General features: G+C 40.1%; 1 long non-coding RNA gene and 1 pseudogene across 1 annotated transcript; one reads left to right on the forward strand and one right to left on the reverse strand.

Moving 5' to 3' along the window:
- Positions 1-1049, reverse strand: LOC100461160 (casein kinase I-like; annotated as a pseudogene).
- Positions 1050-12683: 11634 nt separating this feature from the next.
- On the forward strand, positions 12684-27315 carry LOC134762106 (uncharacterized). Its single transcript, XR_010141748.1, has 4 exons — positions 12684-12908; positions 22598-22676; positions 23372-24772; positions 25316-27315. It is a non-coding gene; the product is annotated as an uncharacterized LOC134762106 (long non-coding RNA).
- Positions 27316-27587: the final 272 nt, after the last annotated feature.

The following is a 27587-nucleotide window of genomic DNA, read 5'->3' on the forward strand; positions in this document are numbered from 1 at the left end:
ATACATATGAAATAAAATTTCTAGCAGCAACGAATGCAAGATCAAAAGCAACAGATCATCTGCTCTGCTTCTTCTGTTCCTAAGCTCATGCTTAGAAACCTGTGGGGGTTTGGGCCTGCTGACCCTGCCCACTGGAAGAGGCTGTCTGCTGCGCTACTTTCAGCTTTAACATTGTCCAATAAAACGTTTAGTCATATTGGTGGTTCAGGGAATAGCTGTCTGAGATACAACTCATCCGGGACTTCCTCAAAGTGTAGCCTGCGGTTATAGTTTAAGCACGTGGCAAATTCTGCAGGAAACCCCTTATGTAAAACTTCAACAGGAGTGGGCATCTTCTTTTCACTAATCTTTTCATATTTTTGTTTCTTTGTTGTGGACCTTAGTCCTTGCCATGGCAAGCTGGTTCTGTTAAAACACATCAAAACAGCCTAAGGATTCCATGTCATCTCTGTGACTCCGCTCAGTACCAAGATGTGCATTGATGCTGGCACATCGGGCAGTGCTAGTGATATTTTTATGTTACCTGCACAGTATGTGTTGCCTTGTCCTGCTGTTGCTGTATTTTTTGACCAAACCAGAATCTATAAGGAATAACTTACTACAGTGGTGTCCAATACCTTTAGGGAGTTATCTGGTTTAATATCTCTGTGTATAAAATTGTTTGTACACACATACTCAATTTTATTGATCGTCTGGTCAGCTAACATAAGTACAGTTTTCATTGTGAACCTTCTTGAAGAGAAATTGAAGAGGTCTTCGAGGCTAGGTCCCAGAAGGTCTATGACTGGTACATTGCAGTCTTTTTCCTGATCGTACCACGGTATGTGGGGGATGCCAACCCTACCTTGAAGAATCTTACAGAGTTTGCTTTCCTACAGCAACTGGGGATGCCTGGCCTTTTGAGATTCTAGCTTCACTGCCACTTGCTCGCCATTGGTATTATTGATGGCCAGATAAAGGTCCCAGAAGGAGCCAGACCGGATCTTCCTTACTAGTTTATATTTCCCTCAAACAATAAATTCGGCCTTGAATCCGCTACTGCTCGCCATCCTGAGAGATGAAGACGGAGGCTGAGGCCAAGTCCAGGCGCCTCTGAGAGGAGGACAGAGGCCTCTGGGGCTCCTCCACTGCGGAAGGTGGCAGGAAACGGGACATGGAACACGGAGGCCTCCCTCATATTCGCGGCCCAGAATCAGCTGAGGGGGAACCTGATCACCGCTGCTCAGTCAGGTTTCTTGTTGCCAGGCTGCAGTTTGTGAAGGGGTTCTTGCAGTTACAAGGCTGGGCCACTTGTTTCTGGGCCTCGCCACTGCCTTGCTGTCTCAGCTATGTGCAGGCTGGAAAAAGGGGTGTGGTGAGCTAGGGCAGGGATACCATTGCCACCACTGCCAGCGGCTCCAGCCCGGAAGGACCCTTGTCCCTCTGCCGACGCTGCTGTCTTGTTACTCCAGCTCCAGCCCAATAGTTTCACTCTGAATTTTCTCAGCGCATTACACTTTCTTGAAGCCCTTTTCATATTTTCCTTATCTTCACCTCATTCTCTTAATGGAAGGTAATTCGTTGAAAAAAGGCTGATGTTTTCACTGTGTCCCTGCCCATTCTCCAAGGTTTACCAGTTGCTTTGTAGAAACTTGCTCAACAGGGGAAATGTTAGGTTTCATGCAGTAGAATAGAAAAAGTGGCACTTAGTACTTTTGAGGGTAAGTGTCCCTTCTTTCAGTAGAGTTCTTTCACTTTGCAAGTCTGAGGGGAAGCATAGTGACTATGTATGCTGAAGTGGTTTGATACGGTTTGGCTGTGTCCCCACCCATATCTCATCTTGAATTGTAGGTCCCATAATTCTCACATGTCTTGGGAGTGGTCCCGTGGGAAGTAATTGAATCATGGGGGCGGTCTTTCCGGTGCTATTCTTGTGATAGTGAATAAGTCTCACAAGATGTGATGGTTTTACCCTGCACATGCTCTCTTACTTAGCACCATGTAAGACCCTGACTTTGCTCCTCATTCGCCTTCTGCCAGGATCGTGAGGCCTCCCCAGCCATGTGGAACTGTGAATCAATTAAATCTCTTTCCTTTTTAAATTACCCGGTCTCGGGTATGTCTTTATTAGCAGCGTGAGAACAGACTAACACATGGTTAAACCCAAGAAACCATAGTGAACTCTCAAAGAAAATATATTTATCAGACTGTCTCAGTATATGTGGACAACATGTTAGTTAAGTATCCCCTGGACTTTTGTATGAGCAAATTGAAAGCAAGTAGACTGAACTCACTCCCACTTAGTAAGCATGTCTGATCTACAAGGCTAGAAATTGCAAAAATAATCAGACACCAGTTTAGCTCTTAGAAGTTAATTCGCTCATGAAATGGATGCAGCCTAATTATTGCATAAATTATTATTTCTTCAAGTAGCTGTTAAAATCTTAGGTGTAAATTCCTATTATGCCAATGAATATTTGTGTGGTATATATCTCCAAAAATATTATGAAAGACAGGGAAAATAAGATTCAAAATGCAAGTATGTGCTTTCTAGGCAATTTATCCAGAAATCTATTAATGGCCAAAACAAATTTAATCAAAGTCCTTTTTTACTACTCTTTTAGTTCTGGCACTTCTTACTACTGATAATAGATCTTGTCATATTGGCATAACTAATATCTGTTGGGCATTCTTGGAGAGGTAAGTGGAGAGGGACTTAAAGGATCTGTGTGGTTAGACAGCTGTCTGGACTATTTCAATAAGCCCTGCCTGCGAGGATCCTTTGTTGGGTCTTGGGGAGCTGATAAAAGTGAATGATTCTAAGCCATTTTATACACCAAAACATGAGTAGGTATTTGTTGGGATTTGACTTAATGCTGAGGACATGCAACTAGTCAGTTTCAGAATCACATACTGCATTGTGGAGAATTTTGGAGGTTCATTCTATTTCAGAAAGGAGACCAAATTACCTACTCTCCAAATTGTCTCATAAAAAAATTTAATCCTAGAGATCAATTGAAAAGGAAATCAACTTCTGCTTCCCTGTTTCATATTAGTGGTCCTTGAAGTTAGGGTAATATAAATGTATTATTTCCCATTTAAATCACATGCAATGAAAAGAGTTTCTGACACAGAATAGCAGAATACATGCTAAATAACAGTTAGATTTCTTATTTTTATTTTTGTGTGTGCTTTCTCAACTAAATTCAATTTCAGGTAAAATGCAGAGATAGCCTCAGCCTATCACCCTGCAGCTAGACTCTGTGGGTTCTGCAGCGAAGCTGGTAAAAGACAGTGCCCTATCTTTAGGCACAGCCTAGTTCTCCTCTGTGGTCTTGGGAAAGAAAACTAGGTTTCCAGGCCACACAGCTTTCAAAAATAGAATGCCTATGGTGGAGTGGAAGAATGTATATAGATAGAATGCATGGGACAAAATAGTTTTTATAGAAATCTTCTCTGAGGATTATAGCCAGAACCCCTCATAAAACTCTATCTTAAAAGCTACACAACTAGAGCTTCTGTTTGTTTTCTTCCCTGGCTTTAAGGCTCAGCTTGAGGTCATAAGCCCCCATCAGGTCCCCCAGTGTCTTCTGTTACTGAGCTCTCCTAGTGCCCTGCTGTCTATGTTGTAAGAGCAAATCTACATACTATTTACATGGAAGGTTAGCGCGGTCTTTCTATGAAAAGGTACCAGTGCATGTTACATATTTTACCTACACACACTTGGATCTTTATGACTCAATATGTGTAAATATACCTGTCTATGTAACTATACATACATAAGTGTATTTAACACAGTCCCCGCAAAATAATATATACATATAATTCTATAGACAGAGTATGTCATAGGATAATATATTGAGATATAAAATTATATTTTCCTCTATATTTTTCCCTGACTTTGCCAAGAATTATGTATCTCCTAGTCTCAGAGATGTCTTCAGGACTTCAGTTGAAACCTACATGAAGGCAATATCTCTTTCCAACTTTTGGAAAAGCCTGAGCTCATAGGAAAAGGTTGTCAGATGTCTTCAACTAAGAGGGGAAAGGAAAAAGTTTTCAGGGAGGCATGAGAGAGAGAGAGGTTTCCTTAAACTGGAAAGAGGAACATCTGGGCTGTTTCCACCAGGCATAAAGACCCATGCTCTACTTCTAGGTCCTTGGAAACTCCTGAGGTAGTTGTGAGTTGGGCCTAGGGAGGCAGGATCCCGCAGATCTGGATCCTTAAGAGTGTGTGAGTGAGGAAAAATGGAAACTCATACGTTGTCTTCTCCAAAACTCCAGTAGGTGGCAGAATGGAAATTTAAACCCAGGGCTCATTCCAAAGTCAATGCACGTTCCAATCTCAGTGCTTTTTAGTTGTAGCAAGTGAAGATAGTTATCTCGTATGTGGAAGGGGGATGTGTAGGGGATGTATTTTTCAAGTATTCTCCAAAGGATGTGATAGACAAAGTGCAGAATTTGGAATTAAATGATACAGGTTTGAATCACAGCAGAGCAATCTTGGGTGTTATCTGCAAAAAGGAAATAATAATGCTTACACCATTTATTTATGATGTAATTGAACTGATAAGTACTTTGCAAATTGAATGACTACATATATTGTTTTTACTACCTTCTGACCTTTAAGACTGTTTCCCATGATCAGGTACTACACAGCAATAAAAGGTAAACAGGAATTCACAGACATAACTCATTTCCTTAGTCTACGGCATTTTCTTGAACTAAAAAAAGAAATTTGTCTCTAAAATGTTAATCAAAATACTACCTGTATACATGTATTACAAATTCTATGTACTCCCATTCACTAGTACTCCAAGCAGCTTGATTACAAATGTTGAATTACCAGGTGTACACAGAAACAGAATATAGAACTGGAAACAGCATTCTTGTGTGAAAAAAAAACTGATTTTTGTATAAGGCAGATTTGGATTCAAAAACTGAGTTTGCAACTTTTGAGACTTATATTCTTGGGTATGTTAACCTCTCTAATACTGTTTTCTCACCTATACAGTGGAAATAATAATATTAATATCCACCATGACAGTTTTGAGGATAATTAAATCCCCAAATGCAAACGTACATCATGCTTGTCACATAATAGCGGCTCAATAAATATTAATTTGTCTTAGAGTGGAAAGACACCTAAAATCACCTACTTTATTCCTCTTACATTGCAGATGAGGAAATTGAGCCCCTAAATTTTCATTTGTTTTTATCTCATTGGGAGCAAAACTTTTGGAACTATGGCTCAAGTGTCTTGATTAGAATATTTCAACACACTAAATATTGATACCAAATGATTTTCTAGAATGTAAATTAAGTATGATTCTTGAGGAAATTGTTATAATGCAATGAGGTAAAGCAAGTTCATTGGAATATAATTTTCTGTTAAATGTACATCATGAACCAACACAATGAGTTACCTTCTTTAATAATTTTGGAATCTTGCCTGAGAGGCCGCCATATGATAAAGTGTTATATTATCATCATCACTTTCATTGCCAAGAGCTAAATGTGATTCTAAGAATAAATGCAAAGGCAGCAGATTCCTTAGTTGCATAAATCACGGCCAGGAAGTCATGCATCATAATTCCCACCTTTAGTTTTATCTTAGGAAAGTGAAAATGTTCCCTTAATCATGAGGATTCTTGATGAATATAGTTATATTAAGAATCAGCTTCCTGTTATGCTGTGATCTGTCACTTACGAGGACCGTACCCCAGGGTGGAATCTTCCCCAGAGCAGCTCTTTTTTCTACTGACCTACAGGGATTATGTGACTTATGTGGATCCTCACGTACCTCTCTTTGGTAAATTCTTGAAAGGCCAGGGTGTTTATAGCCATATATTTTTTGCCCCTTTATGAAGCACCTTTAATCTATTTCAGAAATGCTTAGACATTTACTTTTTGTGCAGGGTAAATTAGCCAAGTATGTTAACAGTTTAATTTGTTGTTGATAGCCTGACTACTTTCAAAATAGATTTGCTGCTGCAACTGAATAATTATTCACTGACTGAATTAATTGATTAATGGGCTTTGAGGATAATTTTCACAATTGTTACATTTAGTTAAAGAAATTTAATGTTCATAATTAGAAAATTACTTCATATTCTTCCCTCTACACTATAACTCAGAAAAGACCATCTTTCCTACTGTAGTCAAACCCTGTAATTTCCTAGATATGACATGTTCTCTCATATCTTAATGACATTGCCTATGCTCTTTCTTTCCTCTTCACACTTGGCCTGATAGACTCCTACTACTTCTTCACACCCAGGATCAAGCATTGCTGCCTTGCCAAACTTATTCGTTCATTCAACAAAAGTTTAATGAGCATCGACTAAGTCAGGGGCTTGATGCTGAGCATTGTCCAATGTGCCCATGTGGGGCGCATTTGAGTGGACAGCTACAGTGTGCTGTGTGTGAACGGAGGCACATAAGAGGAGGAATGAACACAGCCAGTGGGCAGAGTTGACAAGGTCTCAGAATGTCCCCAAAGAGGTAACCCCTGAGCTGGGTCTTCAAGTGCAAGACAAACAGGAGAACAGTGTGATCACGTTCATCAGGAACCATTTGATTGGAAGGCAATCCTTCCATTTGGTTGGAACGCCAAACTGAGTTAAAGGGAGGATTATTTTAAAGAATCAGAGGAATCTCATGGAATCCATTAATGAGAAACACTTTGAAGGGAGGCATTGGGCAAGTGGAGTTAGATTTCTTAGAACCCTCCACCAGCTTTCCTCACTGGTCTCTAACTCATTTCTCACCACTCAGAACACTATCATTCCTGTTACCATCTGGGGTGGGGTAAAGCATTCAACTGTTGCAATTCAGCCAGGTACATGACTAATTTCTGGACACATCTTGGTTAGTCTGAATGTGAATAACAGATTGTAGGCCTTTCTTTTCTTTTCTCTTTTCTTTTCTTTTCCCTCCCTCCCTCCCTCTCTCTTTCTTTCTGTCTTTCTTCTTTCCTTTCTTTCTTTCCTCCCTTCCTTCCTTCCTTCTTTCTACCTTTCTAATTATGCTTTAAATTCTAAGATACATGTGCAGAACGTGCAGGTTTGTTACATAGGTATACATGTGCCATGGTGGTTTGCTGCACCCATCAACCCGTCATCTACATTAGATATTTCTCCTAACGTTATCCCTTCCCTTGACCCCCACCCCCCAACAGGTCCTGGTGTGCGATGTCCCCCTCCCTGTGCTGATATGTTCTCATTGTTTAACTCCCACTTATGAATGAGAACATAAGGTCCTTGGTTTTCTGTTCCCGTGTTAGTCTATGGAAAATTATGGTTTCCAGCTTCATCCATGTCCCTGCAAAGACATGAACTCATTCTTTTTTATGACTGCATGGTATTCCATGGTGTATATGTATCATATTTTCTTCATCTAGTCTATCATTGGTGGGCATTTGGGTTGGTTCCAAGTCTTTGCTATTGTGAATAGTGCTGCAATATACATACGTGTGCATGTGTCTGTAGAGTAGAATGATTTATAATCTTTTGGGTATATACCCAGCAACGGGATTGCTGGGTCAAATGGTATTTCTGGTTCTGGAATCCTGAGGAATCGCCACACTGTCTTCCACAATGGTTGAACTAATTTACACTCCCACCAACAGTGTAAAAGTGTTCCTATTTCTCCACATCCTCTCCAGCATCTGTTGTTTCCTGACTTTTTAATGATCGCCATTCTAACTGGTGTGAGATGGTATCTCATTGTGGTTTTGATTTGCATTTCTCTGATGGCCAGTGATGATGAGCTTTTATTCACATGTTTATTGGCCACATAAATGTCTTTTGAGAAATGTCTGTTCATATCCTTTGCCCACTTTTTGATGGGGTTGTTTTTTTTTTCTTGTAAATTTAAGTTCCTTGTAGATGCTGGATATTAGCCCTTTGTTACATGGATAGATTGCAAAAACTTTCTCCCATTCTGTAGGTTGCCTGTTCACTCTGATGATAGTTTGTTTAGCTGTGCAGAAGCTCTTTAGTTTAATTAGATCCCATTTGTCAATTTTGGCTTTTGTTGCCATTGCTTTTGGTGTTTTAGTCATGAAGTCTTTGTCCATGCCTATGTCCTGAATGGTATTGCCTAGGTTTTCTTCTAGGGTTTTTTATGGTTTTAGGTCTTACATTTAAGTCTTTAATCCATCTTGAGTTAATTTTTGTATAAGGTGAAGGAAGGGGTCTAGTTTCAGTTTTCTGCATATGGTTAGCCAGTTTTCCCAACATCATTTATTAGATAGGGAATTCTTTCCCCATTGCTTGTTTTTGTCAGGTTTGTCAAAGGTCAGATGGTTGTAGATGTGTGATGTTACTTCTGAGGCCTCTGTTCTGTTCCATTGGTCTATATATCTGCTTTGGTATCAGTACCAAGCTGTTTTGGTTACTGTAGCCTTGTAGTATAGTTTGAAGTCAGGTAATGTGATGCCTCTAGCTTTGTTCTTTTTGCTTAGGATTGTCTTGGCTATTTTTGGTTCCATATGAAATTTAAAGTAGTTTTTTTCTAATTCTGTTAAGAAAGTCAATGGTAGCTTGATGGGGATGGCATTGAATCTATATATTACTTTGGGCAGTATGGCCCTTTTCATGATATTGATTCTTCTTATCCATGAACATGGAATGTTTTTCCATTTGTTTGTGTCCTCTATTTCCATGAGCAGTGGTTTGTAGTTCTCCTTGAAGAGGTCCTTCACGTCCCTTGTAAATTGGATTCCTAGGTATTTTATTCTCTTTGTAGCAATTGTGAATGGGCGTTCACTCATGATTTGGCTCTCTGTTTGTCTATTATTGGTGTATAGGAATGCTCCTGATTTTTGAACACTGATTTTGTATCCTGAAACTTTGCTGAAGTTTCTTATCAGCTTAAGGAGTTTTTGGGCTGAGATGATGGGGTTTTCCAAATATGCAATCATGTCATCTGCAAACAGACAATTTGACTTCCTCTCTTCCTATTTCAATATGCTTTATTTCTTTCTCTTGACTTATTGCACTGCTATCATTCAATATTGTCCTGCAATAACTTTCAACATTATGTTGAATAGGAGTGGTGAGAGAAGGTATCCTTTGTCTTGTGCTGGTTTTCAAAGGGAATGCTTCCAGCTTTTGCCCATTCAGTATGATATTGGCTGTGGGTTTGTCATAAATAGCTCTTATTATTTTGAGATACGTTCCATCAATACCTAGTTTATTTAATGTTTTTAGCATGAAAGGGTGTTGAATTTTATCAAAAGTCTTTTCTGCATCTATTGAAATAATCATGTGGTTTTTGCCGTTGGTTCTGTTTATGTGATGGATTACATTTATTGATTTTCATATGTTGAACCAGCCTTGCATCTCAGGGATGAAGCTGACTTGATCATCGTGGATAAGGTTTTTAATGTGCTGCTGGATTTGGTTTGCCAGTATTTCACTGAGGATTTTCGCATTGATGTTCATCATGGATATTGGCCTAAAATTTTCTTTTTTTGTTGTGTCTCTGTCAGGTTTTGGTATCAGAGTGATGCTGGTCTCATAAAATGAGTTAGGGAGGAGTCCCTCTTTTTCTATTGTTTGGAATAGTTTCAGAAGGAATGGTACCAGCTCCTTTTTGTACCTCTGGTAGAATTCGGCTGTCAATTTGTCTGATCCTGGGCTTTTTATGGTTGGTAGGCTATTAATTACTGCCTCAATTTCAGAGCTTGTTGTTGGTCTATTCAGGGATTTGACTTCTTTCTGGTTTAGTCTTGAGAGGGTTTGTGTGTCCAGGAATTTATCCATTTCTTCTAGATTTTCTAGTTTATTTGCATAGAGGTATTTATAGTATTCTCTGATGGTAGTTTGCATTTCTGTGGGATCAGTGGTATTTCCCCTTTGTCATTTTTTATTGTGCCTATTTGATTCTTCTCTTTCCTTCTTTATTAGTCTGGGTAGTGGTCTATCTCTTTTGTTAATCTTTTCAAAAAACCAGCTCCTGGATTCTTTGATTTTTTGAAGGGTTTTTTGTGTGTCTGTCTCCTGCAGATCTGCTCTGATCTTAGTTATTTATTGTCTTCTGCTAACTTTTGAATTTGTTTGCTCTTTCTTCTCTAGTTCTTTTAATTGAGATGTTAGGATGTCGATTTTAGATCTTTCTGGTTTTCTCATGTGGGCACTTAATGCTATAAATTTCCCTCTTGACACTGCTTTAGCTGTGTCCCAGAGATTCTGGTACATTGTGTCTTTTTTTCTCATTCGTTTCAAAGAACTTATTTATTCCTGCCTTAATTTTGTTATTTACCCAGTAGTCATTCAGGAACAGGTTGTTCAGTTTCCATGTAGTTGTGTGGTTTTGAGTGAGTTTCTTAATCCTGAATTCTAATTTGATTGCACTGTGGTCTGAGAGACTGTTTTTTATTATTTCCATTATTTTGCATTTGCTGAGGAGTATTTTACTTCGAATTATGTGGTCAATTTTAGAAAAAGTGCTATGTGGTGCTGAGAAGAATGTATTTTCTGTTGATTTGGGGTGGAAAGTTCTGTATATGTCTATTAGGTCCACTTGGTCCAGAGCTGAGTTCAAGTCCTGAATATCCTTGTTAATTTTCTGTCTCATTGATCTAATATTGACAGTGGGTTGTTGAATTTTCCCACTATTATTGTGTGGGAGTCTAAGTCTCTTTGTAGGTCTCTAAGAACTTGCTTTATGAATCTTGGTGCTCCTGTACTGGGTGCATATATATTTAGGATAGTTAGCTCTTCATGTTGTATTGATCCCTTTACCATTATGTAATGCCCTTGTTTGTCTTTTTTGATCTTTGTTAGTTTAAAGTCTGTTTTATCAGAGACTAGGATTGCAACCCCTGCTTTTTTTTTTTGCTTTCCATTTACTTAGTAAATATTCCTCCATCCCTTTATTTTGAGCCTATGTGTGTATTTGCATGTGAGATGGGTCTCCTGAATACAGCACACCAGTAGGTCTTGACTCTTTATCTAATTTGCCAGTCTATGTCTTTTAATTGGGGCATTTAGCCCATTTACATTTAAGGTTAATATTGTTATGTGTGAATTTGATCCTGTCATTATGATGCTAGCTGGTTATTTTACCCATTAGTTGATGCAGTTTCTTCATAGTGTTGGTGGTCTTTACATTTTGGTATGCTTTTGCAGTGGCTAGTACCGGTTTTTCCTTTCCATATTTAGTACTTCCTTCTGGAGCTCTTGTAAGGCAGGTCTGGTGGTGACAAAATTCCTCAGCATTTGCTTGTCTGTAAAGGATTTTATTTCTCCTTCACTTGTGAAGCTTAGTTTGGCTGGATATAAATTCTGGGTTGAAAATTCTTTTCTTTAAGAATGTTGAATATTGGCCCCCATTCTCTTCTGGCTTGTTGGGTTTCTGCAGAGAGATCCACTGTTAGTGTAATGAGCTTCGCTTTGTGGGTAACCTGACCTTTCTTTCTGGCTGCCCTTAACATTTTTTCCTTCATTTCAACCTTGGTGAATCTGATGATTATGTGTCTTGGGGTTGCTCTTCTCAGGGAGTACCTTTGTAGTGTTCTCTGTATTTCCTGAATTTGAATGTTGGCCTGTCTTACCAGGTTGAGGAAGTTCTCCTGGATAATATCGTGAAGTATGTTTTCCAACTTGATTCCATTCCCCTAGTCACTTTCAGGTACACCAATCAAATGTAGGTTTGGTCTTTTCACATAGTCCCATATTTCTTGGAGGCTTTGTTCATTCCTTTTCATTCTTTTTTCTCTAATCTTATCTTCATGTTTTATTTCATTAAGTTGATCTTCAATCTCTGATATCCTTTCTTCCACTTGATTGATTCAGCTATTGATACTTGTGTATGCTTCACGAAGTTCTTGTGCTGTGTTTTTCAGCTCTATCAGGTCATTTATGTTCTTCCTAAACTGTTTATTCTAGTTAGCAGTTCCTGTAACATTTTATCAACGTTCTTAGCTTCCTTGCATTGGGTTGGAATATGCTCCTTTAGCTCGGAGGAGTCTGTTATTATCCACCTTCTGAAGCCTACTTCTGTCAATTCATCAAACTCATTCTCCGTCCAGTTTTGTTCCCTTGCTGGCGAGGAGTTGTGATCCTTTGGAGGAGAAGAGATATTCTGGTTTTTGGAATTTTCAGCCTTTTTGTGCTGTTTTTTCCTCATTTTCGTGGATTTATCTACCTTTGGTCTTTGATGTTGGTGACCTTTGGGTGGGGTTTTTATGTGGGTGTCCTTTTGTTGATGTTAATGCTATTGCTTTCTGTTTGTTAGTTTTCGTCTGACATTGAGGGCTCTCTTCTGCAGGTCTGCTGGAGTTTGCTGGAGGTCCACTTCAGACTCTGTTTGCCTCGCTATCACCAGCAGAGGCTTCAGAACAGCAAAGATTGCTGTCTGCTCCTTCCTCTGGAAGCTTCGTCACAGAGGGGCACCTGCCAGATGCCAGCTGGAGCTCTCCTGTATGAGGTGTCTGTTGACCCCTGCTAGGAGATGTTTCTAAGTCTGGAGGCATGAGGGTCAGGGACCCACTTGAGGAGGCAGTTTGTCCCTTAGCAGAGCTCAAGCACTGTGCTGGGAGATCTGCTGCTCTCTTCAGAGTTGATGGGCAGGAAAGCTTAAGTTTGCTGAAGCTGTGCCCACAGCTGCTCCTTCCCCCAGGTGCTCTGTCCCAGGGAGATGGGAGTTTTAATCTATAAGCCCCTGACTGGGGCTTCTTTCTGCCTTTCTTTCAGAGATGCCCTGCCCAGAGAGGAGGAATCTAGAGAGGCAATCTGGCTACAGTGGCTTCACCGCACTGGTTTCACACCCAGTTCGAACTTCCTGGCGGCTTTGTTTACACTGTGAGGGGAAAACCGCCTACTGGAGCCTCAGTAATGGTGGACGCACCTCCCTGCACCAAGCTTGAGCGTCCCAGGTCGACTTCGGACTACTGTGTTGGCAGTGAGAATTTCAAACCGGTGGGTCTTAGCTTGTTGGGCTCCGTGGGGGTAGGATCTGCTGAGAAGACCACTCAGCTCTCTGGCTTCAGCCCCCTTTTCAGGGGAGTGCATGGTTCTGTGTCGCTGGTGTTCCAGGCACCACTGGGGTACAAAAAAAAAAAAAACAAAAAACAAAAAACAAAAAACTCCTGCAGCTAGCTTTGTGTCTGCTCAAACGGCCACCTAGTTTTGTGCTTGAAACCTAGGGCCCTGGTGGTGTAGGCACCCGAGGAATCTCCTGGTCTGCAGTTTACAAAGACCGTGGAAAAGTGTAGTATCTGCTCTGGAGTGCACTGTCCCTGATGGTACAGTCCCTCATGGTACAGTCCCTCACGGCACAGTCCCTCATGGCTTCCCTTGGCTAGGGGAGGGAGTTCCCCAACCCCTTGTGCTTTGCAGGTGAGGTGACGTCCCACCCTGCTTCTGCTTACCCTCCGTGGGCTGCACCCATTGTCTAACCAGTCCCAATGAGATGAACCGTGTACCTCAGTTGGAAATGCAGAAATCACCCAGATTCTGCATTGGTCTCACTAGGAGCTGCAGACCAGAGCTGTTCTTACTCGGCCATCTTGCCTCTAAGTCTCAGGCCTTCTTTACTTTTTGACTTACTTTACTTAGTTACTTATTTTCTGTAAGGAAATCTGGATTATAACATGTTCCTTTCATTATAGACTTTAGATGATGAGGAATAATCAACACCTTCAAATACATTTACTTTTTAGCTAAAGACCTTAAAACTTCACCCTCAGGAAGCCCATGGCTTAGGTTCCAGGACACAGTTTAATACAGATGGCAGGTAATCAGCTGATTTTCCCTCTCCTCAAGTACTGGCTTCACTTTGACATGGTATTTTACGCTGCCCTCCTGGGACCCCCACCACCAATTCCGCATATCATCTGAGGGTCTGTAGCTTGCCAACCCACTTTTAATTTATGTCTAAGCCTAAAATCTTTTTGTTAGGAGATCGTTTACAGGGGATTTATAGTAAGGAACTTGAGGATTCTCATGGAATCTAATCTCAGGACAGCCTTCTTGAGAAATGGAAAGATTACAAGCTCTGTCTCTGTCTCTCTCATTCTCTCCCCCATCCCTCTGCCTTCTGTGTTTCTCTCTTTTCCTTACAGAGACTTAACTTGAATATTTGCTATTTTTTCTTTCTGTAGGCCCTTCAAAGTGATGCTCCCCCTCTGTAACATCAGCCTGTATGTGACTAGGACTTGCTATAGTTCTAATTCTGGTTCCAATCCTAGTTCATCTTATGAATTTGATCATGGACATGTGTTCTGGGTCTATCATTTCTAATTCTGGGAAAGAGCACATGACAGGCTCTGCTTTATTCTTGTGTTCGTCTCTAATCCAATCAACTAGAGTCACAGTGGTGAGGTTGCTGGTACAAGCATTATTGTCTAGGTCTGCCATATCCATGGGGACTTTAGAGAACATGTCAGAGAAGGAAAAACAAATGGGCATGCATAACAAACATATCATTCACAATATTCCAGGCAGTGGGTACAGTGACCTTGAGGGCTGGAGAAAGAAGAGAGCTTGGTACATATAGGGAACTTCAAATGGTTCAGAATGGCTGGAGTGTAGCATTTGGGGTAGGAGATAATAAGAGATGAGATGGATCAGTAACCAGGGCTGGAATTATGAAGGGCTTTGATACCCTGCTAAGGGGTCGAGGTAGACAAAAAGTCAGGTTTTCCCTCCTTTCTTGGCTTTTACATCCTATACCTTCTATTTGGAAGAGATACCACCCCTCCTTTCCTTGACTTACTAAGCATTTGCCCTTTGGGTCTCAGCTTAAATGTACCTTTTCGAAAATCCTTCCCTTAACTCCCAAGTCTGGTTAGTTGCTATGTGTTTCCCCAGCTCTGTGTGCCTGCACTAAATAGTACTCATATCCTGTATCCTGCTTGCCTGTTCACTTTTCTGTCTCTCCTGCTAGAGTATAAGCAGGAATCTTGTCTGAATATATCTTTTATCCATAGCACAGTGCCTGGCAATCACAGACATTCTGTAAATGTCCTGTTTAAGGAATGGATACATCAATGAATGAATGAGTTGGACACAAACCAAGCAACCTCAAGTATCCCTTTCCTTGCTTGAGGTTAAGCTTGGCCTTGCTTCTTAGTTAGACTAACTGAAGGTCTCTCAGCTTCTAATCCTTGAGGAATGAAGACCCTCCTGCAGATTCTCTGGTCCCAACCTGGGGACTCTGAATATTCTCCCCAGACACCACTCTCTTCCCTGCATGTGTATAAATGTATATATATATAAATATTATAATTCCTACTGTTGACTCTCACAAATATCAACAAGCAGCAACCTATAATTATAGATTATACTCATACAATCTATATATAGGTTATATAGATTATATGTAATATATGCTATCCTGCTTTATTCCATTAATGATTGTGATGTTGCATTCTAGTACAAAGGAAGAGTGGCAAAATATGAACTTATATTGTAGATGTTTTCTAATTCAATATTGAAATGTCTCAGGACTGAGTCCTTGGATCTCTTCACTTCTTTATTCTTACTACATTGTTAAACTCATCCATTCTCAAGCGTTAAAATCATCTACGTGCTGATAACTCCCAAATTTATGTCTCCAATCCAGGCCTTTTCCCTAAACTGCATACTCATATATCCAACATCTCTACTTGGATGTCAACTAGACCTCTCAAACACACAATGTGTCCAAAATGGAACTTCTAATCTTCCCCCAACTCCCTGCTCCACCCACAGCCTTCCACATTTCAGGTGATGGCAACTTGGCAGCTTCATCCTTTCAGTTGCTCAGTCCAAAAGACTTGAAGTCATCCTAAACTTCTCTCTTTCTCACACTTCCCAGCCAGTCTGTCATTAAATCCTGCTGGTTCTACCCTCTAATATATCCTTCTCTCCATTTCCACTGTTCCTGTCCTGATTGGAGTCACCATCCTCTCTTGGCCGGAGTACTGCAGTAGCTTCCTCATAGGTCTCTGTGAATCTACCCTTTCTCCCATACAATCTAATCTAGCGGAGCACCAGAGGCACTTCTGCTCCACACCCTCCAATGCCCACCCCCATTTCACTCACAGTGAAAGCCCGTGTTTATATCGGCCCAATACCCCCACACACTTTGCCTTCCACCTCAACCCTTATCCCTGGGACTTTATCTTCTAGCACTTCCACTCCCCTCTCACCTATTTGATTGTTGTAAGTAGTCCTCTTTCTGTCCTTTTACCATCATGTTCACACTCCATCTTAGGATCCTCCACTCTAGCTGTTCTTCAGGCTGCAGTGCTTTTTTCCTAGATTCACTTGGCAAGCTCTCTCTCCTTCTCCCAGTCTTTGTTCAGATATCACCTTCTCCACGAGGCTTACTTTGAGCACCCTACTGCAACCATCACCACCCCAAGCCTTCTTCACTTGCAATCCCAACCTCACTCTACTTTTTCTATTTTCCATAGTACTTATCTCCTTCTAATATATGACATAAGGTATTTATTTGCTATTATCTGTCTCTCTTGTTTGAATGAAAGTTCTAAGAAGACAAAGATCTTTGTTTTTTTCACTGATTGGTATGGTTTGGCTGTGTTCCCTTGACAAATCTCATCTTGAATTCCCACATGTTATGGGAGGGACCCAGTGGGAGGTAATGGAAACATGTGGGCAGGTCTTTCTTGTGCTTTTCTTATGCTAGTGAATAAGTCTCACAAGATCTGATGGTTTTAAAAAGGGGAGTTTCCCTGCACAAGCTCTCTTTGCCTGCTGCCATCCATGTGAGACATGACTCCTCCTCCTAAGCTTCTGCCATGATTGTGAGGTCTCCTCGGCCATGTGCAACTGTAAGTCCATTAAACCTCTTTCTTTTGTAAATTGCCCAGTCTTGGGTATGTCTTTATCAGCAGCATGAATATGAACTAATACACTGATTTATCAAAGCTCTTAGAAGTGTGCTTGGCATATAATGAGTGCTTAGTGAATATTGTCAAAAGAATGAATGTATGAAAAAGCAAATTAATATCTCCTACCCTGTCTGCTCTTTATGTATCTCCATATCAGTGGTATAATTCCCAAATTGTGAGCTCCCAAAAGGTAGAAAGCATTTTTGTCCTTTCTTAGCAGAGCAGGATTTTGACCTAAATTTCTGCAAACTATAGTCTCATGGTTATGACTCTTTTTGTAAGTTGATCACTCATTCACAAGGATGTAATTTGCATCTGATTAATCACAAGACTGATGCGGGTCTCAGAACATTGAGAAAAAGACTACTTCATCTACCTGACAGTCAAAGGGTAACACATTAGGACTTGAGAGATAATAAATTCAAAGGAAGTTCACACACAGAAAAATTTAAGATTAAATTGTCATTTTCAGATAAATTTGTTAGGGATATTGTTTCAGTATTCTGCAGCAGATGCATAAAATATTTCCATGCCTTTAAGAATCCATTTGTAGTCTCAGATACCACATATTGTTCCAGGAGTGTAGATGTCCTACACAGTACTCTTTTATGAGTCACTCAAGCTTCTCCTGTGGCATCAGATTTTGCAGAGATTTTGTAATGGACATTTCCTAATTGAGAAATTATCAGCTATTTTTGAATTATGAAATGGCTACATTACTTAGAAATAGGCCCTTGGGTGCACATGAGATATTTCATTACCAGGCTTAAGATTTATTTTATTAATAGAAAGATAATATAAAATGGCACTTAAAGGATCTTTCAAAATTATGAACCTTCCACTTCTGAATGTCTGTATTATACATCCATTCCTAGGTCACCTAAATTTACACCTTTGACTCAACCTGCTACAAAGAGCCAACCACTTCCTCTACTCCAGCTGTTTCTTTATTCCAACTCTTGCCCTATTATGGCACTCGGGCTGTTCTTTGCTCTATCTCTTTTGCTATTAATCACAGTTATAGGCTGTATTAGTTCGTTCTTATGCTGCTAATAAAGACATACCGAAGACTGGGAAATTTATAAAGGAAAGAGTTTTAATGGACTCACAATTCCATATGGCTGAGGAGGATTTACAATCATGGCAGAGGGCAAAGGAGAGGCAAAGGCATATCTTACATGGTGGCAAGCAAGAGGGCATGTGTAAGGGAAGTACCCTTTATAAAACCATCAGGTCTCATGAGACTTATGCACTGTCATGAGAATAGCATGGGAAAAACTCACCTCCATGATTCAATTACCTCCCAGTGGGTCCCTCTCACAACATATGTGGATTATGGGAGCTACAATTCAAGATGAGATTTGGGTGAGGACACAGCCAAACCATATGATTCCACCCATGGCCCCTCCCAAATCTCATATCCTCACATTTCAAAACTAATCATGCCTTCCCAACAGTCCCCCAAAGTCTGAACTCATTTCAGTGCCTTTGTTTTGGCCAGTGGGGACTCTGTGTGGGTGCTCCAACCCCACATTTCACTTCCACACTGCCCTAGAGAGTTTCTCCATGAGGGCTCCACCCCTGCAGCAAACTTCTTGCCTGGACATCCAGGCATTTCCATGCATCTTCTGAAATCTAGGCAGAGATTCCCAAATCTCAATTCTTGACTTCTCTGTACCCACAGGCCCAACACTACGTGGAAGCTTCCAAGGCTTGGGGCTTACACCCTCTGAAGCAATTGCCTGAGCTGTATGTTGGCCCTTTTTAGCTACAGCTGGAGTGGCTGGGATGCAGGGCACCAAGTCCCAAGGCTGTGCACAGCAAAGGAGGGGTCCTGGCCCTGGCCCACAAAACCATTTTTCCCTCCTAGGCCTCTGGGCCTGTGATGGGAAGGGCTGTCATGAAGGTCTCTGACATGCCCTGGAGACATTTTCCCCATTGTCTTGGTAATTAACATTTGGCTCCTTGTTTTATGTAAGTTTCTGCAACAGGTATGAATTTCTCCTCAGAAAAAAAGGTTTTTCTCTCCTATCTCATTGTCAGGCTGCAAATTTTCAAAACTTTTATATTCCATCACCTCTTGAATGCTTAGCCACTTAGAAATTTGTTCCCCTAGATACCCTAAATCATCTCTCCTAAGTTCAAAATTCCACACGCCTCTAGGGCAAGGGCAAAATGCCACCAGTCTCTTTGCATAGCAAGAGTGACCTGGCCAGGTGCGGTGGCTCACGCCTGTAATCCCAGCACTTTGGGAGGCCAAGGTGGGCGGATCACGAGGTCAGGAGATTGAGATCATCTTGGCTAACATGGTGAAACCCCGTCTCTACTAAAACAAAAAATTAGCTGGGCGCAGTGGCGGGTGCCAGTAGTCCCAGCTACTCGAGAGGCTGAGGCAGGAGAATGGCGTGAACCCGGGAGGCAGAGCTTGCAGTGAGCCCAGATTGTGCCACTGCAGTCCAGCCTGGGCGACAGAGCAAGACTCCATCTCAAAAAAATAAATAAAAGAGTGACCTCCAGTTCCCAACAAGTTCCTCATCTCTATCTGAGACAACCTCAGCATGGACCTTTTTGTCCAAATCACTGTCAGCATTTTGGTCAAAGCCATTCAACAAGTCTCTAGGAAGTTCCAAATTTCCCACATCTTCCTGTCTTCTGAGCCCTCTAAGTCTCTAGGAAGTTTCAAACTTTCCCACATTTTCATATCTTCTGAGTCCTCCAAACTGTTCCAACCTAGCCTGTTACCCAGTTCCAAAGTCACTTCCACATTTTCAGGTATCTTTACAGTAGCACCCCACTCCACTGATAACAATTTACTGTATTAGTCTGTTCTCACACTGCTAATAAAGACATACCGAAGACTGGGTAATTTATAAAGGAAAGAAGTTTGATAGACTCACAGTTCCACATGACTGAGGAGGCCTCACAATCATGGCAGAAGGCAAAGGAGGAGCAAAGGCACATGTTACATGGTGGCAGGCAAGACAGCATGCATAAGGGAATTGCTGTTTGTAAAACCATCAGATCTTGTGAGCCTTACTCACTCTCATGTGAACAAAACGGGAAAAACTCACCCCCATGATTCAGTTACCTCCCAACAGGTCCTTTCCATGATACATGTGGATTATGGGAGCAACAACTCAAGATGAGATTTGGGTGGGGATACAGCCACACCATATCATAGGTTAATTCATGTTAACTTAAAGAATAGAGAGGCAGCAAAGTGGATGTAACATAAGCTTGGTGTCAGACTAGATGGATTAGATATCTGGCTCTGCCGTTTACTATCTGTATGACCTTGAGGATGTTGTGCAATCTTTCTATAAATCCCTATATTTGTAAAAGAGTTTAATAATACCTTCTTCATAGGTGAGAATTAAATGAGATAGTATATATAAAGTATTTGTTTCCCTTCTGTGTTAAGATAGCAATAGTAATATACGTTAGCCTTTCAGTTGGATTTGCTAATGTCTAAGGGAGACTTTTTTGCATGCCTATTAATACTTAGAGTTTTACTTTTATTATCATAATACTCCATCTATTAAAGAGCTAAATCCTAAGTTTTCTTAATATTTTAAGTTCAGCTTTCTAATCTTGTTTATTAATCTAGTATATTCATATAAAAATAAGTACAATCATTTTCACTAGCTTTGATTAATATTTATTGATTTGTACAGTAAAAATAATAAATTATCCTGAATCATTTAATACTATTTGAATTCATAAGTAATATTTTCATCAACACTTCAAATCATAATTACAATTTCAACGTAGCTAATTTTTTCAGATAATGCAAGTCTATTATGCAGACTTAAAACCCAACAAGCCAGATATTTCTAAGCACTTAAGTAATGCTTAGTAATCTAATAAATCAATCAATTGACTCACTTAACTCAAATTCTCATACACTTTTCAAACATCTTAAAAACAGAAAACATTCAAAATAGCAGTGACTGCAAAACATAACACAGCATAATAACATTCCTTAAACAAAAGTCTCACTTGTATTCATTCTCTGTTAAATATATATTATACATAACATACATTATATATGATCTACATTGTATAAATATGTAATACACATAAATGTTATATAGTATACATACATTATATACAATATACATTGTATATAATAAACATTATGTACATTATGCATAATGTAATAGATTTTCATATATTATATTACATTGTATAATATAATATATTATGTATAATATACATTACATACATTATGTATAAAATACATTATATATAATGTACATACATATATTCCTTCCAGAAGTAGCTAATTTGCACCCAACCAAATAAAAGATAATTACTATTTCAAGTCCGCTACAGCCACTAAAGTTTTACACACAGATTATTATCAGTGATTATAAACCAAGGCAAAGGATGTTTGTGCTGCTTCCAGAATGATTCTACCCAAATCCCAGGTGGTTAGCAAGCTGGACTTTTCCTCATAATTAAACCCTGCCAACTTCTTCAATTTTACAGAAAATTGCTTTCACAAGTTATTCCTGCCAGATCTGAGCAGCTTCAATGCGCTCTTCCCACTGTGCTCCTTCACAATAGGATCACCGCTAATCTCCATATTGCTTGATTTGTGATAATAGGCTTCTTAAATGCTTCTGTCATTATAACCCATCTGCTCACTAACTGGTGAGATTCTGTACTTTATCATTTATGTTCTCATTTGTGTCAAACCCATATTTCTGTTGGTTTATTGCTGAGTCCAAACCAGATTCCCAGCTTCTGCTTTCCTCCGCTGCCCCCCAGTCTAGTGTCCCTCCCCCAGTCTAGTGTCACTGTATGATTTCCTGTAAATGCAGACATACTCCAATAAACCTGCCTGAAGCAAGAGGAATTGAGCCAGCTATCAAACATCATTCTGGGATTCAGCATCAGTCACCATTAGGGCTGGTCTTGTCCTGACATGGGCTACATGTCTGGTCCCTGGGGCTTAGCCTCTGGTCGGTGTCAAATTCAGGTGAAAGGCTTGTCAGCACAAAAATACATACCTGGAACAAACAAACATTTCTGGAACAAGATTGCTTGGGGAAATTCACAGACAAGTAGCTGGTGTGAGGTTCTCCATTGTTCATTACAATTTAGGACAGCACAAAGAAATTTAGCAGGGCTAGATATCAGACTCAAAAGAACCCCGGCCCTTGGGCTGTGGGGATTTTAAACTGCAGAATTGAGGAAGAACCAGCCCCAATGTGGTCCTGCCATATGACACTGCAGAACCCCTAGTTCAGAATGGAGTCAAAACTAAAAAGATAATGCAACCAGGCTGATTTATTGTCTGGGTCCCTAGACAAAATAAGAACATGATCTTTGAATCTAGAAGGATATGAAATTGGATCCTGGCTATGTACTTGCCATGTGATTATGGCAATGCTACTGAATTACTCTAAACTTATATTTCTGCATTATTGAGATCAACCACCAGCCTAACAGTTAAGACATGCATAAGAACTATGAATCAGGTCTGATAGCACAGAGAAAACATTTTCCACTTCCTTCTCAGCACAACGTCTCCTAAGAATTATTTGTATCTGTTATTTCGACTTTCTCACATTCCAGTTTCTCTTTGTAGTAGATGGACAGAGATTGGTGACTCAATGTCTTTCCTTCACCTCACTGTAACAAAAACATGACTGCAGTGAAATTGATTGATCCTCCTTGCCATGGTGATTGGTCTAGGATGACCATATGGTAAGGGATGGTCCAAACAGGAGGACACTCAGAACTGTCCTTTCATGTTTGAAGGTGGTGATTTAAGAAGGTGCGTTGCCTGGACACTAAACAACATAGCTGTGTTGCTGCCGTGAGGAAAGCCAGCCTCAAGGTAAAACTGACACAAGGACAGAATCAAGATAACTGCAAAGTGATGGAGTCAGAACTCTGATCGTGCCGAAACTAAAACCTGCCTTAGTGCTGTACTTTTACGTAATATGAACCAGAAAATTCCTTATTTTTAAATCAGTTGAGATTTTCTGCTACCTATAGCCAAAAACACCCTAACTTGCCAACTTTTCTACCAGCTTCAATCAGAATTCAGCTCCGTCACTTCACCAACGCTGCTGTTGTAAAGAGCATCAGCGGCCCTCATGTTGGAGAATCCAACAAATAGTTTTTCTGCTCCTCTATCTCTGCTCAGCCTTTGAAGATTAGACTTTCCATCCAATATGCAAGTGTGCTTGAGGATATTCATTGTAGCGTTGGATATCACAGCAAAATATTAAAAAATAAGCTACTGATACACTGAATACTGAAAATAATCTACTGATGCACACAATTTTATTTGATTTATGTTTTATTATTTTTATCTAAATATATTTTAATTTTAAATATTATATAAATATATTCAAATGTTATAAAATTATTTTCTTTCAATATTTACACTTATTTCAAATTAATTTTATTTTTTGTTATTTTAACATTTTATTTATTTGGTTTTTGCATTTATTTAATGTATAAATGTATTTATTGAATCACCAATAAGGGACTGAATAAGCTGCGTATTTCTTCCTTTGAGCACAGCTGGTGCAATAAGCAGGCGCTCGCAGAGTCCCGTGGCCGCGGAGGGGCGCCAGACTCCGGGGAAGAGCCAGGGCGAGGTCCGACGAATCGGGCTCCGCGGGCGACCTGCCCTCTCTCCTTTCCTCCCTGGTGGGGTTGGTGGTGGGTGACCACGGCCGCATCTGTGAGGCGACTCTTCGGATTCAAGATGACCAACAAAAAACCCTCTTCCCCAAAGGGTTAAACTGAGGGAAACCTCAAACGGATGGCACGAGATGAATGAATTCTAAAATGGAAACAATATGAAACACATGCGCAAGCTTTGGAGGCAAGAACGCTGACCTTAACCTCAGTGAAAACTAAAGCAACAGCAGCAAGAGTCTGCGCGGGGAAAACGTCCTTGCGATGTGACTAGCAGACAAGAGGCAGGAGATGCGAGGCGCCCTACCCGAATTTAGTACCTCCAGCAAATCTGTGGCCCAGCGTGGCGCGATCAACAATGGTAGACCGAGCTATCAACTTGTTTTCCTAAAAATGAAAGGTGATCTGGCCCTGACTGAAGACAAACTGGAACAAGCCCAAAATGAACAGAGTACCTGGAAGTTTACGCCTGGTAGGTAAACTCTCTAGTCATATTCTCAGTCAAGGCTTCCCTGACAGTCCCACTACTAGAAAGTCACTGGGGGGACAGCCAAGTACTCGTTTCTACACCAACACTCAGACTTTTTGAGAGGAAAGAAAAAAAGCCACATTCTTATACTCCCCAGCTCCTAATGGTTAATGTGAAACTTACCAATGAACCTTGCACTTCAGTTCTTTCCCTCCCCATCCGCTTTGCTTCAGAAGCCTGGTAGACTTGCACTATCCCAAAGAAGCGGCCACCCCTGAAGAATTCCTCTTTGGGAACATGTAGATACTTGAGAAATGTTTCTGTCTGAAGAAAATAGAGGGAGAAACAAGGTCCTAAGTCACACAATGTCTTTGGACAGTTTGGAGAAATGAAAACCTGGAGACTTTAAATCATGAATTGAACATAAATTCCAGTAAAATGGAAAATGGACTGTGCATTGCTCTTACCCTTGAGCATAGTGACTTAGAAACTCTAAAGAGCAGGTCCTCAAATAACATGGATTAGTTATGACGTCGAAGAGAAAAAAAATCCATTTCCAATCAGGGCCATGGTCTGTGTGGAGTTTTCAAGTTCTCCCTGTGTCTTTGCGGATTTTCTCTGGGTACTTGGTTTCCTCCCACATCCCACAGCTGTGCACATGAGGCTCACTGGCTTGTCTACATGATTGCAGTCTGGTGAGTGCGAGTGGGTGTGAGCGCGCCCTGCGATGATGGAATGGAGTCCTATCCAGGGCTGGCCTGAGCTGTCAGGATGGGCTCCAGCCACTCAACACTCTGAACTGGAACAAGAAGGTAAATAATTATCTTACTTGTTTTTGATTAATTTTTCTTAAATGTATGCATAACTCGCATTTATTTCAATGTTTACTTTTTCTTTTCTTTTTTTTTTTTTTTTGAGATGGAGTCTCACTTTGTCGCCCAGGCTGGAGTGCAGTGGTGCAATCTCGGCTCACTGCAGCCTCTGCCTCCCTGGTTCAAATGATTTTCCTGCCTCAGCCTCCTGAGTAGCTGGGATTACAGGCATATGCCACCACGTCTTGCTAATTTTTGTATTTTTAGTAGAGACAGGGTTTCACCATGTTGGCCAGGCTTGTCTTGAACTCCTGACCTCAAGTGATCTGCCCGTCTTGACCTCCCAAAGTGCTGAGATTACAGGCGTCAGCCACTGTGCTGAGCTCACAGTGTTTACTATTTAGAAGTGTTTTGGTCTCTATTTAGAAGTTTGGTGATGTTTTTATGACTTAGAAATATGTCATAGAAATTCAACTCTTGTTTATATCAGTTAGCCTATGGTAACAATGGTTTCCTTATGCATTCCTTTGCTTAAAATCACAGTTTCCAAGAACTTATCCAGACGTTAAATGAGGACTTTTCAACATATTGGTTTTGCCAGTAAGACTGTGGACTTCATCATTGTTGTTGAACTGCTGGGTCAAAACTCAAATGAGGTGAATTTTGCCTTTAAAGGGATTATTTGCTAAGAACCAACCTTAAATAGTCACAGAAAATCAAATATTAGCTGTCAGTATAAGTAGTTCATATATTTAACCATTTAGTTTGAGGCTCTATATTACTTGATTCTTTTTTATTGATGCATAATAATTGTACATATTTATGGGAATTATTGAGTCTTGAATGTGGTTTTAATCAATGGTTTACCTTTGAATGGTTGTAAATACTGTAGATAATCTTATTGAGAACTGTGCAGACATGAAGGTGTGGTATCAAACTTCAAGTTTAAGCTGTTTGAAGCATTATAAACATTCATTTCACAACCAGATTGGTTAAGGATGTTGGCTGTGGTGAGACTCACTGGGTTATTTTTTTCAGGAGTGAACTTTATTAAATACCCATTCCATTCAGCAGGCATGTGCTAAAAGAGCATTATCATTGGTGTTAATGGACAAATGTGTTTTTTCATTGTATTTGGGCCTTTTGTATTGTGTTCTTGATATTAAATTAAGTGCGCCTAAAGAAAAAAAATTGAATAAAGCAATTCTACATGTACTAATGTGGAATAGCTGCCAAGATATATTAAGTGAAAGAAATCAAAGAGCAAGACAGTGTAATTTTGCATGGTACCGTTTTTATTTTGAAAGATTATATTAATGCTTGGTATGCATAAAATAGCTCTGGAAGGATTCAAGAAAGATCTGCTTGGTTACCTCTGAGAAAAGGAGTTTGATGTTGGAAATGGGTGGGAGGAAAATTGTTTATATTGCATAATGTCTTTTAACTTTTGGATTTTGTGTTGTGGCTAAGGTAGTACCTATTAGAAATAAATAAAATTAGGTAATTTTAAAAATAAAGAAATGCTGTAAATTTTGACCAAATGTTGCTATTCATTAGTTTTATCTTAAATTCTCCACATATGATCTCTCCCATACTTTTGGCTTTAAGAATAATCTCAATGTTGAAACCTTCCATATACATATATGTTTCATATATATGTATGTGTGTCTTTTGCATTTCAGATTCCTTTAGCTCATGGGTGCTTGAATTTCTCCAACACATTTCAAAAATGGGCAAACATAAAAAATTCATCCTAACTCTTGCCCTTCCTTCACAAACCTTCTTCTCTCCAAGTCTTTCCCCATCTCAGTAAATGCTGTCACCATCAGCTCTTATGCTCAAGCAAGCTACCTAGGATTTACTCTGAACATTTCCTTTTCTCTCAAATTGCATATCTAATCCATCACCGAGTCCTGTTATCTATCTCGTATCTATAGAATCTACTCTCATTCCTAACTCTCCAGTGTGCCCATGTGGTCCAAGCCATCATCTCCCCACTTAGTTTCCACACGTCCTTTCAAAACCTCCTTCAATGCCATTCCCTCAAAAGTTCTTCTAAAACCATCCATTTCAAAATAGATCCTCCTATTATTTTTTTTCCCTTTATAACTCTTATGAAATTTACAATTGCATATTTATATTTGTGGTTATCTGCATGTGTTCTTTTTGCTGGATTGTAATCTCAATGAGGGCAGGGGGCTGTGTCCATTATTTTCAAAGTTCTTATGCCTGCAACCTAGCATAATGCCTGGCATATGGAATATGATTTGTAAATTACTCTCAGATGAATGGATAAGTTAAAAACGGAATGAGCTCTTACCATATACCAGGCATTGTGCTAGAGACATTAGTTATGGATGATAAACCAATGTTAGAATCGTCATTTGCCAATGGGCATTTACCTCCAGGCACAGGCAGATACAAAATGAGTACAAGAGTATATTTTACCATGTGAATAGGGTAGATATGAGGAAGTTTGCTTGCTAGGTCAGGGGAGGGACCTGCACTGAGGGAATTTATAAGTAAAAGGAGAAGATGAAAAACAAGTTTGATTTCCTCACCCTGTAAAATGAGGTGTGCAAATGAGGCAATTTGCTATGATTACAGGATTCCCTTCACAGTTTTTCCTAGAGCCTGCTCTACAATGTCACAACCCCTCTAGATTTTTTGCCTTAGGTATGTCAGGACACATAAAATGTCTAGGTGGTAGAAATAAGCCCCCTGTTTGCAGGGCTCACGAGGAAGGCAAGTGGTAGATTCTCTGCAGTTCTGGAACCCATCGTGAACCCCAAGCCATGGAGACTCTAGTCTACTG

Source organism: Pongo abelii, chromosome 9, assembly GCF_028885655.2.
Source record: "Pongo abelii isolate AG06213 chromosome 9, NHGRI_mPonAbe1-v2.0_pri, whole genome shotgun sequence".
Classification (NCBI taxonomy): Eukaryota; Metazoa; Chordata; class Mammalia; order Primates; family Hominidae; genus Pongo; species Pongo abelii.